This window comes from Phoca vitulina, unplaced genomic scaffold, assembly GCF_004348235.1.
Source record: "Phoca vitulina isolate PV1807 unplaced genomic scaffold, GSC_HSeal_1.0 scaffold69, whole genome shotgun sequence".
Classification (NCBI taxonomy): Eukaryota; Metazoa; Chordata; class Mammalia; order Carnivora; family Phocidae; genus Phoca; species Phoca vitulina.
In genome coordinates this window covers 5,846,109-5,858,293 of record NW_022589772.1, presented here as the reverse complement: position 1 = coordinate 5,858,293, position 12,185 = coordinate 5,846,109, and the positions used below count along the sequence as shown (strand labels likewise).

Genomic DNA, 12,185 nt, shown 5'->3' with positions numbered 1-12,185 from the left:
CTATGTTGTAAGAATGGATTGTTGTGTATCTCTTCAGACTATGTGTAAAAATCTGCTCATTTACAGATGGACTACACATCTGCACATCAACAAGTAGTCCCTTCTCAGAGAATCATTTAGAGCAGTTCCGAAGAGGTTTCTGCAGACTTTGATCACTCATAGCTGACAGAAGACATAGAGTAATGTAAATGTTTTCTAATAAACAGAACAACCCATTGGAAAGTACTTTTGCAATAATAAATGTATTAACAATATTGTATTGTTGGCTGAGAAAGGAAGCAGAACAACTTTTTATTTAGGGAAGAATTCATTAATAATGTAAAAGCAGATTAGTGAGTTAATATTCCTGATGATTAAGAATGAACACATGTAGCTCTCTAGTTGAGAACTTGCTAAAAGTAAGAGGCATTAAAAGACTCTATAATAAAATTTGTATTTCAGTGAAAATATGAAACAACCAAAATAATTTTGAGAATTTTAGACCCTAATATGAACCCATGTAAAAGCTAAAGCTTAGAGTCTGTAGTTATAGAAGTTAGATTCTAAACAATGATAAGTGCTTAATAATACTGTTGATTTCAAGGCTAGGCATGTGCAAATTCTAGCTTTTTTTTTTCCATATAGCCATGTGACTGAAAACACTAATGGGTAATTGTAAATGAAAACACCATATTGCATCACATAGATTTTTCTGCATGAGGAATACCCTTAAAGGTTGTTCCTGGGGTTACAGTTGCAAGCACTAATTTCAGAGATTTTGCTGTTTGTTGCTCTCCCTCTCATTTTTATCTCGTTGAAAACCTTGCCTCAGAAAGAACCTAACATTTTAATAGTTGAATGTGTAGGTAGTCTATGTGTTTCTTAACCCCCCAGCTATCCCCAGTCCTGCTTTGTTGTTTAAAGTACATGAATTCAATCCATTCCAGGACTTTAATGTTGTTGACCCTCCCTTGCCACTGAATAGTCAACGATTATTCTGATGTAACTGCTCTAGTAGTTACCTGTAGTGAGTTTTGGAGTCATACATGCCTAATGGTTTTCCCACGTAAGCAGGCAATGGATGAGCTGTTCTTCCTTAACCAGATACAAGTAGTTGTATCTTCCTTAACCAGATACAAGTCCTGAATTCTTGTACATCTACAAACCAAGTGATACACATATTTTTGGTGTTACAATCATCACTTCCAAGCTTCCAAAGAGGTTCTGTTGGACAGTCTGTGATTGTACCATGTATTTTCTCACTTGGCCAAATTTGAAGAACCCTTTTTTTCTTGCGGTGTCCGTGAAATTCTTTGCCTCAATTGGCATGGTTAATTGAAAACTCACTGGTTACACCAAGCCATCAGAAGGTTTATTCATATGTTAATCACAAGAGGGCACTATTGCCTATAAAAATAAATAAGCATGAGTAATGATTTGTTGAGCTCATTGTTGATGGTGGTGGTGAAGTTGTCTGAAGCTCTGCCTCCGGATTCTTGTTTTAAGCTTCATGTATTCTTTCTTCCTCGTAAAGATCAACAGCAAGTATTTTAAGAGGTGTCCCAGTTTCCCAATGTCTGCATCCAAAAGAAGGGACAGCTTTGCTATGAAAGATTTTCTTAAGAGCCTGATTAGGAATTGGCTCTGGTAGTACTTCCCATGCCTCTCGACGCAGAAGCAAAGTGCAATCACTTTTGTTTGGCCAACACTTCAGTTGGCTTCTTTAGCAGAGAAGCTCTGTTCTCATGCTGCACTATACAAACACCCTCATCCCTAGGCAGCTCCAAAATCAATTGAACAATATTTATAAATCATACATCATTTATTTTAAAGCAGTGGTTTCTAGAGTATAGTCAGGTTGTTTGGAAGGTTTCTATGGTGGAGGTACTCATAAGTTGGGACACTGAAGGAATAAATCCAGATAGGCCTGTCTTCCAAGTTCAACAACAACAAACGTTCACTAGATATTTATTAGCTGTAGAGTACCATGACAGATAAGAATCCACAATCAATTCAACCTGAAAGATAGTCATTATAATGCATACTCCTAAGAAGAGGTATGCTTTTCCATCTTGACTACCAAATCTTACTAATTCTAGGTCAGACTAGAAGAGATCAGGAGGCTTTTTGCCAGCAGTAGCTATCCAGAGGAAGCTGGCTCACCAAGCCGTTCCCTAACACATGGACAAGCTAAGATCACACATATGTAACCTTGACTCTCGGGTTCTCTGTGAGTGGATAGCATGCCCAACACATGACCTAACAGGATGACAAACTGTTGACATTAGAGCATTTTCTCTTTTGTTTTCCTCTTCCAGATTCGCATGGCCTTCTTTGCCCTACTTTCTGCCCCCAGAGGGTTCCTGTGCCCTCTGGCTTCTGGTTGAGTTTGACCAATGGGATGCCCCCCGCAGGAGAGAAGAGCAAAGGACAAGACTGATGTCAGGGTATTTTATTTTCGTGGGGCACATGTAGTGACCTCAGGTTGGCTTGTGCTCCTCAACTGAATGTCCCTGCTACTCTCAAGATGATCTCTTCTTTTAAATTATTTCCCATTCTGGTTCCGGGAACCAATTTCCTCTCATCTCTTCGGGTCTAGATTTATGATGACAAGTCGGCAGCAGCCTACAACAGCTTGTAGTTTCCAAAACCTGCTGGAGGTGCTTCATTCTATATGTGGGAAAATGAGGGTGGATTGATAAAATGGCAAGCATGAGTAGCATCCTCCACTTTGAACTGAGGGATAGACCAGCAGAAATGTGAATTAACATTACTTAATCTAAGACTGAGCTTACCAAGCTTTATTGAAGGCTGCATTCCAAGGTTGTTAGGGTGAAACGAGGCAAAATATGTTCATTATGGCCCTAAATTATTCAGGTTTTTTTTTTTTCCAAATACTGCCCCACTGAATCTCTAAAAAACATAACATTTTGACTTCCCCCTAGGTGGTCATTCGCCTTGCACCATCCTACTCCAAATGAAGAATCTCAGTTGCCCCATTGGCAGACAAGATCCTAAGCACTGTTAACTGATCTTTGAAAGCCCCAGAAAGAAAATTCCTGGTAGTGTTACTTCCACCAGAGAAGTTTGCCAAGCCAGTTGTACATGCCTGCAGTCAATAAAAATGCTCCAAAGTGTTACTAGGCCAAGAAATAAACAATTTAAACCACCTAAAATAAGTGGTTTCCTAGCCTCAAGAGCCTCTGTGAAAGGTGAGCCCACAGAAGTACTTCAGATCTGCTTCCCTTCTGTTCATCAAGGGTGCGAGAGTGAATGCTTAGACTGGAGATTACAGAAGATGGGACCGGCTCTAAAGCCAAAGGCAGTCTGAGATTCCTCGCTACTTTCAACCAGGGCCAGATGGAGCCTAACAAGAGGTGACTTTTTAAAGGCGATACTTTCTTTTGAAGTAAAAGTGTTTTCTGGTTGATTTCCTCAGGGCCAGTAAAGTGCTTGCTATTGCCAGTTTATCACAAGCCACAACAGTAAACCAGATGTCAGATCTTTGTCATTCTCTGACACAATAATTTGACCCTTGCTTGGGCTCTAAGGAAGACTCCTCCTGATGCCTCAGTAGCAACAAAAGTAACACCTCACATTTATATAGTTCTCATTAAAATGTCATTCATCACACATCATTCCATCTGAGCCTCAGCAACCCTGATGTATTCAAACAGTGCAAGGATTAGTTTCTATTTACAGATGCAGGAGCCGAGCCTTACAAAGGTTACGTGACTATCCCAAGGTCACCGAACAGGTTACTAAGTTCTTTTTCACTCAAAACCTAATCATCACCTTCTAGTCATGAAAATGCCTGTGTCAAAAAAATCAGAAATCTGTGTGGTGGAGACTCTTGGCACTACAGAGGTTTCTGTCGCATGAGAAGTTATAAGCTGCATGTTTTGGGAACCTCAGTTCCCAGTTATGGATGAGTGTTTTTCACAGCAACTGAGGTCCCTTTGAATTAGCCCTTGGGCACAAAGGACTTACAGTGAATTCACCGTACTTCAGGATACTCTTGTCTGGTCTAAGCCTCCGCAGCTAAAGAAAACCTTGTGAGTCTGGCCTGGTGCCCACCTCACTTGAGCTTCTTCAGGACTCTTGAATCCAGACAAGCTCCTGGAATTTGAATGCCCTAGTCGGCAAACTCTCCAGTGCTACTACTATTCAAGTAGGAACCAGTGTGTCTTGATTGTTATGTAAACCTAAGACTATGCAGATACCATCTATCCTCTATTATAGACAATGCAGAACGTACTCCTTGGAGAGGAAAATTTCTTTAGTTCCAACAAGAAAGTTTGTCATTTTTCATTTACTTTAATATACACTAAACACACAGAGAAGCAACTTGAGTTCACTAACTATAACCTCCATTGGTCATGTTTCACATGTAGTAGCTTTCCTTATTTGGCTCCCTTCAGCGGAAATTTAGACTGGGAATCAGATGAACAAACATCAAGCCAAGTGGGCCAAGCAGTATGTGCTTATTTATCAGATTAGAGAGGCAGGAAAGGTTAAAGACAGGATGGAAAACATCTAGGCTAAAATAGGGCCCTACTTAGTTTATAGTAATCAATATAGCAGCAAGCCAGACTTTGAGATTACTAGGTTTGAATGTGTTCTTAAAGTTGACTGTGTACTTTCAGATATGCAACTGTTGCCCATCTTAAGGCCAGCAGCAGTACAGAAAACTGCCCCCCCCTCCATGGAGTGCAAAGAGATAAGAGCCTAAAGCCGTTCTCAGAAACACATCCTTCTCCTGGTCTGAGAAACCAGTATGTTTTTTCTGACCTCTCCGACCTAGCAGAAGCAGCCATGGGCACAAGACAATGTGCTATACAGCTTTTTTCCTTGCAACTATCAGTTTTACTTCATCTATTTCGAAGATCTGTTACTAGGTGCATAAATATTTATGATTGTTATGTCCTGTTGATGAAATGATCCCTTTATCGTTATGATAATGGTAATATGGTGAAGAAAATACTAATACTCTTTGCTCTGAAATCTACACTGATAGCAATATAGCCATCCAGGTTTCTTTGTGTTAGCATGGTATATTTTTTTCCGATCACTTTAGTTTTAATCTTTTTTCTCTCTGTATATTTGAAGTACATTTCTTTTAGGCAGCAAACAGATAGTTGGATCTTGCTTTTTTATACATCGAACAATCTTTGTCCTTTAGTAGACCACATTTAATGTGGTTATTGAAATGGTTAGGTTTAAATCTACCATCTTGCTATTTGATTTCTATTTGTTTCATTTGTATTTTGTTCACTTTTTAATGCCTTGTTTTGGATTCACAGAGTGTTTTTTCTGATTTCATTTTATCTTCTTTGTGGTATATTAACTATAACATTCTGTTTGATTAATTTAGTGACTGCGTTAGGGTTTAATTTATCACAATCTACATTATATATTCTGAATATTAGTCCCTTATCAGATGTATGATTTCCAAATATGTTCTCCTATTTTGAGGGTTGTCTTAATTTCTTGATGGTGCCCTTTTATGTACAAAAGATTTTAATTTTGGTGGAATTCCATTTATCTATTTTTCTTTTCGTTGTTCTTGCTGTTGTCATATCTAAGAAACCATTGCCTACACCAAGGTCATGAAGATTTGCCCCTGTTTTCTTCTAAGAGCTTTATAGTTGTAGCTCTTACATTTAATTCTTTAATTCACTCAAATTAATTCCTATACATGGTGTGAGGTAAGGGTCCAACTTCATTCTTTTGCATGTAGCTATCCAGTTGCTCCAGAACCATTTGTTGAAAAGACTGTTCTTTTCCCCCATTGATGTCTTGGCATCCTTTGAAAACTCAATTGACCATGGATGTATGGGCTTATTTCTGGATTCTCAATTCCATCCCACTGATCTATATGTCTGTCTTTATGACAGTACCACACAGTCTTGATTACTGTAACTTTTAAGTAAGTTTTGAAATCATCAAGAGTGAGTCTCCCAGCTTTGTTCTTTTTTTTTTTTTTTTAAGATTTATTTATTTGACAGAGAGAGACACAGCAAGAGAGGAAACACAAGCAGGGGGAGTGGGAAAGGGAAAAGCACGCTTCCCGCGGAGCAGGGAGCCTGATGCCGGACTCGATCCCAGGACCCTGGGATCGTGACCTGAGCCGAAGGCAGATGCTTAACCGACTGAGCCACCCAGGCACCCCAACTTTGTTCTTTTTTTTCAGGATTGGCTATTCAGGGTCCCTTGTGATTCCATATGAATTTTAGGATCAGCTTGTCACGTACTTCAAAACAAACAAACAAACAAACAAACAAAGATGTCAGCTGGGGCTTTGATAGATTGCATTGAATCTGTGTATCACTTGGGGAATATTGTATTTTAACAATATTAAGCCTTCCAAACCATAAACACTGGATGTCTTTCCGTTTATATAGGTCTCTTTAATTTTTTTCAATGATGTATTATAGTTTTCAGTGTACAAGTCCTGTACTTCTTTTGTTTAATTTATTCCTAAGTATTCTATTCTTTCTAATGCTACTGTAAATGGAATAGTTACCTTAATTCTCATTTCAAATTGTTCATTGCTAATGTATGCAAGTATAATTTTTTGGATGTTGATCCTATAATTGTACTGAATGCATTTGTTAGCTCTAATAATTTTTAGTGGATTTCTTAGGATTTTCTATACATAAAGTCATGTCATCTGCAAAAAGAAATAGTTTTATTTCTTTCTCTCCAATCTTTATGCCTTTGATTTACTTTATTTGCCCAATTGATCAGGACAGAAACCCTAGCTAAATATTTAATAGAAATGATGAGAGTGGACATCTTTTTCTTGTTTCTAATCCAAGGGGGGAAGGTTTCAGGCTTTCACCCATAAGTATGATGTTAGCTGTGGTTTTTTTTCATAAATGCCCTTTACCAGATTGAGGAATTTTCCTTCTACTCCTAGTTGTTGAGTGTTTTTATCATGGAGGGTTGTTGGGTATTGTCAGAGTCTTCTTATGCATCAAGACAATCTCGTGGGTATTTTTCTTCATTCTATAAATTAGGTGTATTACACTGATTGATTTTAATATGTTGAATGAACCTCATATTCTGATATAAATCCCACTTCATTGTGGTGTATAATCCTTTTAATGTGTTTTTGAATGTGAGGATTTTTTGCATCAGTATTCATAAAAGATATGGATCTGGAGTTTTCTCATAGTGTCTTTGTCCGGCTTTATTATCTGCATATCACTGGCCTCATAGAATGACTTGGGAAGTGTCCCTTCCTCTTCAATTGTTTGGAAGAGTTTGAGCAGGATTGGTGTTCATTCTTCTTTAAATGTTTGGTAGAATTCACCAGTGAACATATCTGGTCCTGTGCTTTTTATATGTTGCTTAATTGGATTTGCTAGTGGTTTGTTGTTGTTTTTTAAAGATTTTTGCATCTATATTAATAAGCAGTTTTCTTTTCTTGTGATGCCTTTCTCTGGTTTTGGTAACAAGATTTTGGTATCCATGAAGTATTGGCCTCATTGAATGAGTTGGGAAGTTTTGCCTCCTCTTCCATTTTTTGGAAAATTTTGTGAATGATTGGTGTTAGTTCTTCTTTAAACACTTGCTAAAATTCATCAGTTATCTGGTCCTAGGCTTTTATTTGTGGGGAAATTTTAACTATTTAATCTCTGTATTTGTTATATCTCTTCAGTTTTTCCATTTCTTCTTGTCAGTTTTGGTAGTTTGTGTTCTTCTGGAGATCTGTCTATTCCATCTAGTGTGTCTAATTTGTCTACATACAGTTGTTTATTATTTTATAGTTACTTTTAGTCTGTAATGTCAGTTATTTTTATTCTTTATATAGTTGTAGTATTCTTTTATAATTATTTTTATTTCTGCAATGTCAGTAGTAATGTTCCTTCTCTTATACCTGATCTTAATAATTTGAGACTTCTCTCTCTTTTTTTGTCTTGGTCTGTCTAGCTATAAGTTTGTCAATTTTGTTAATTTTTTTCAAAGAACTTTTGATTTTGTTGATTTTTTCTATTGTTTTTCTACTCTCAAATTCATTGGTTTCCACTCTAATCTTTATTATTTCTTTCCTTCTGCTTGCTTTCGATTTAGTTTGTTCTTTGTGTAGACTTTTTTTTTTAAGTAATCTCTATACCCATTGTGGGGCTTGAACTCATGACCTGGAGACCAAGAGTCACATGCTCTGCCCACTGAGCCAGCCAGGCACCCCTTTGTGTAACCTCTTAAGGTAGTAGGTTAGGTATTGATTTGAGATCTTTTGGGTTTTTTTAAAATATAGGCCTATACAGCAATAAATTGTTCTCTAAATACCACTTTAGTCATAATCCATAGGTTTTGAAGTGATTTGGTTTCGTTTTCATTCATCTTCAAGTATTTTCTAATTTACTTTGTTATGTCCTCACTTAACCATTAGGTATTTAAGGATGTATTTAATTCCATGTATTTGTGAATTTCCCAAATTTCCTGCTGCTAATTTCATTCTGATGTTGTCGGAGAACAGACTTTGTATGACTTCAGTCCTTTAAAATTTATCAAGACTTTTTTATGAGTTAACATATGGTCTATCCTGGGTAATGTTCCATGTGCTCTTTAGAGCAATGTGTATTCTGTGTTGGGTGGAGTATTCTATAGAAGTTTATTAGATGTAGTTGATTTATAGTGTTGTTCAAGTCTTCTATTTTCTTGGTGCTCTTATGCCTAGTTGTTCTATCCATTATTGAAATTAGGGTATTCAAGTATCCAAATATTATTGTTGGATTGTCTATTGATCAATTCTGTCAGATTTTGCTTCATGTATTTTGGGACTCTGTTGTGATATATATATATATCCATATACTCTTATAAAATGTTTTTCTATTCTTATAAAATGTCTTTGTCTCTAGTAACAACTTTTGTCTTAAAAGTTTATTTTGTTTGTTATTAGTATAGCCAGTGCATCTCTCTTTTTGTTACTCATTGCATGGTATATTTTTTTCTATCCCTTGACTTTCAATCTATTTGTGTCTTTGAATTTAAAGTGTGTCTCTTGTGGACAGCACAAAGATAGACCATGATTTTTATATCCATTCTGCCAATCTCTTCCTTTTGGTTGTATTGTTTAATCTATTCACATTTTTTTTTTTTTGAGAGAGAGAGAGAGAGAGAGTGGGGGGAGGGGCAGAGAAAGAAGGAGAGAGAGAATCCCAAGCAGGCTCCATGACCAGCATGGAACCTGATATGGGGCTGGATCTCATGGCCCTGAGTTCATGACCTGAGCCAAAATCAAGAGTTGGATGCTTAACCAACTGAGCCACCCAGGTGCCCCTTAATCCATTCACATTTAACGTAATTACTGATAATGTAGGACTTGTGACTGCTATGTTGCTCCTTGTTTTTTATATCCTATGTCTTTTTTGTTCCTACATTTCTCCATAACTTCCTTCTTTTGTGTTAAAAAGCATTTTCATTCCCTTGTCATTTTTTAAATTCTATTTATTTGGAATTATTTTCTTCTTGTTTGCCGTGTGGATTACAATTCACATCTTAAATGATAACAATACAGTTCAGATAAATGGCAACTCAATTTCAATAGTATACAGAAAGTTTGCTTCCATATAACTTCATTATCTGTCCCTCTTTGTACTTTTATTGTAATACAAATTACATCTTTATACCTTGCATGCTCATCAACACAGATTTATAATTATTGCTTTATGCAACTGTCCTTTAAATTAGGAGAAAAAAGAGTTACAAATAAAATATACATATATACTCTTTTTTATAGATTTTTACATTTATTTATTTGTCAGAATGAGAGAAAGCACCAGCAGGGGGAGCGGCAGGCAGAGGGAGAAGCAGGCTCCCTGCTGAACAAGAAGCCTGATGCCGCACTTGATCCCAGGACCCTGGGATCATGACTTGAGCAAAAGGCAGACACTTAACATGGACTGAGCCACCTAAGCATCCCCTCTTTTTTGTATTTACCTATACAGTTACCTGTACTAGTATTATTTATTTTTTCATGTGGATTCGAGTTACTGTCTAGTGCCCTTTCATTCATTTCAGCTGAAAGTACGCCTTTTAGTATTTCTTATATTATTTATATTTATGTATAAATATAAATATATATATATATTTTAGATTTTTATTTATTTATTTAACAGAGATAGCACAAGTAGGCAGAGCGGCAGGCAGAGGGAGAGGGAGAAGCAGACTCTCCACCGAGCAGGGAGCCCGACGTGGGGCTCGATCCCAGGACCCTGGGATCATGACCTGAGCCGAAGGCAGCTGCTTAACCAACTGAGCCACCCAGGTGCCCCAATATATATATTTTTTATATAAAATATTATATATATATATATATATATATATATTTCTTCTATTTCCATATGGTGAATTTTCTCAGTTATTGTTGATCTGGTGATGTCTTACTTTCTCATTCATTTTTGAAGGATAGCTCTATGACAATAGGATACTTTGTTGATAGTTTTTTTTTCTCTTAGAACTTTGAATATATTGTCCCAATAATTCTAGCCTCCTTGGTTTCTGATGAGAAATTGCCTAGTAATATTATGAAGGATCCCTTGTACATGATGAATTGCTTCTGCCTTGCTGCTTTGAAGATGCTCTCGTTGTCTTTGACTTTTGACAGTTTGATTCTAACGTAATCTTGGTGAGATTTTCTTTGAGCTATTTCTATTTGGAGTGCATTGAACTCTTTGGATGTGCAGATTAATGTATTTCATCAAATTTTGGTAGCTTTTGGTTACCATTTCTTCAAATATTCTTTCTGGCCTTTTGTCTCTCGCTTTTCCCTCTGGGACTCCTGTTATTGGTTCACTTGATGGTGCTCCATAGTTCTCAGATGGTTCTGTTCCTTTTTCTTTACTCTTTTTTCTTTCTATTCCTCAGACTGGATAATCTCATTTGACCAATCTTCAAGTGTGCTGCTTCTTTCTTCTGCCAGTTCATATGTATTGTTGAGCCCCACTAGTGAATTTTTCATTTCAGTTTTTGTACTTTTCAACTCCAGAATTTCTTACTGGTTCTTCTTTTTATTTTTCAAGTACTTGTTTACTTTTTTCTTCTTCTTTTTTTTTTTATTTAAATTCCAGTTAAAAATATGGACTGCTTCATGAATTTGTGTGTCATCCTTGCACGGGGCCATGCTAATCTTCTCTGTGTCGTTCCAATTTTGGTATATGTGCTGCCAAGGTGAGCGCACTTATTGGTTCTTTTTAAATAATTTATATCTCTGTATTAACATTCACTATTTAGTGAGGCATCATTCTTATATTCTCATCGTTTCCTTTACTTTTGGGAAAACTGAAATTGCTGATTTGAAGTGATTGTCTAGTTAAGTCCGAAGTCAAGGCTTCCTCTAGGAATTGTTTCTGTTGACTACTTCTTTTCCTGTATATGGGTTATATTTTTTTGCTTTTTTACATGTCTCATAATTTTTTTCTTGAAAATTGGAAATTTAAAATAGTAATGTGAGGACTTTGCATATCAAATGCCCCCCCAAAAGTTTTGTTGGTGTAGCTATTTGTCGTTGTTGCTTGCTTGTTTGTTTAATGATGCTTCTGTACTAATTCTGTCAAAATTTGTATTTTTTTGTCATGTGTAGCCACTAAAGTCTCTGCTTCACTTAGATTAGTGTCCAGATAATTACTTTACAGAAATTTCCTTAAATGCCTGGAACCAATAAATCCCCCAGCCATTGCCGAGTGGCTCTGTGAGCTCCCTGGGGCACAGCTTCAACTCTCAGCCAGGCAGTTCACAACCCTTTTTTAGCCTTCTCCTCCTGCTGGTATAGAATCCTACAGGTTAGGCAGTGGTGAGACCTTTGTCTTCTCAGGTCTCTCATGAGCATGTGCACAGCCCTGGGCATGCTCCCATCACTACCTGTTCTTTTCCTTCTAGGTTCACAGAAACATTTCAGAGCCTTTCAAAGCCTCCTATGGATATCACATCTTCCAGATTTTCCTTTTAAGATTTTTTAGTAAGCTTATTGTTTATCTCAACTGTTATCTACAGTCTGAGGCAGTTGACATATTAAACAACTAATACTGTTTGGTTTTAACAAATGCCCCCAGGGAAAAGTTCATTGGCACTGCACACCTCTGTGTTAGGTCAAATATAGACAAGCTTTGTGAGTGCGTTCATCCTGGGAACCACCAAACAGGTCAATAATGGCAGTCATTTGGGAATGAGGCTTTGAAGGAGCTCCTACCCTTTTC

At 37.0% G+C, this 12,185-nt stretch overlaps 1 non-coding gene across 1 annotated transcript; it reads right to left on the bottom strand.

Moving 5' to 3' along the window:
* Positions 1–11,062: 11,062 nt before the first annotated feature.
* On the bottom strand, positions 11,063–11,168 carry LOC116624710. Its single transcript, XR_004297937.1, has one exon. It is a non-coding gene; the product is annotated as a U6 spliceosomal RNA (small nuclear RNA).
* Positions 11,169–12,185: the final 1,017 nt, after the last annotated feature.